Below are 654 nucleotides of genomic sequence, written 5' to 3' on the forward strand. Positions count from 1 at the left end.
TACTTCTAGATTTATATATTAAGTTGCTCAAGCAAGTGGCAAAACATTTAAACTACTTTTCTTATGTTATCACAAACTTACCATTGACAGAAATAGTCAGCTCTACTGCCTTTTCTTTTGCATTTAAATATTTATTACAAGCAATCCTGCGGTTCAAAAATAACTTTGTTTTCCTTCCTCCATGAGTGCCATCTATTATTGCCTTCTTTATCTAAAAGTGCTCTTTCCCTTTAAACCTAGCCAAAAAGCCATATGTGTTGACTGTGAAACACAGTGACAGTAGACTTTAATAATATGCATTTATGGTGTAATTACTAAATTTTCGTGTCAATCCATGTTAATATTTGCTGCAAACAATGCGCTGTTACTTTATTTCAGCGCTTGCAGCGCAGCAATAGACTCAGTGCGGAAACGATCTCTGCAACGCACTGCCGGGCCGCAGCCGTGTGCAGTGTGCACGCTTTAATCCGTTAACATGAGCGCGGGAAAAATACGCACCGCATATGCACTGCAAACGGAGTAACGTGAACCTGGAGTTATGTGTGTGCGCTGCCAGTGTGCGTGAGCTCCAGGAGAGTACGCGAGAGCTGAATGGTTAAACACTGGCAAGAATTAAAAAGAAATGCAATTTATAAACTTTAGTGACGATGTGAC

The sequence above is a fragment of the Sinocyclocheilus grahami genome, unplaced genomic scaffold (genome assembly GCF_001515645.1).
Source record: "Sinocyclocheilus grahami isolate Dianchi unplaced genomic scaffold, SAMN03320097.WGS_v1.1 scaffold619.1, whole genome shotgun sequence".
Classification (NCBI taxonomy): domain Eukaryota; kingdom Metazoa; phylum Chordata; class Actinopteri; order Cypriniformes; family Cyprinidae; genus Sinocyclocheilus; species Sinocyclocheilus grahami.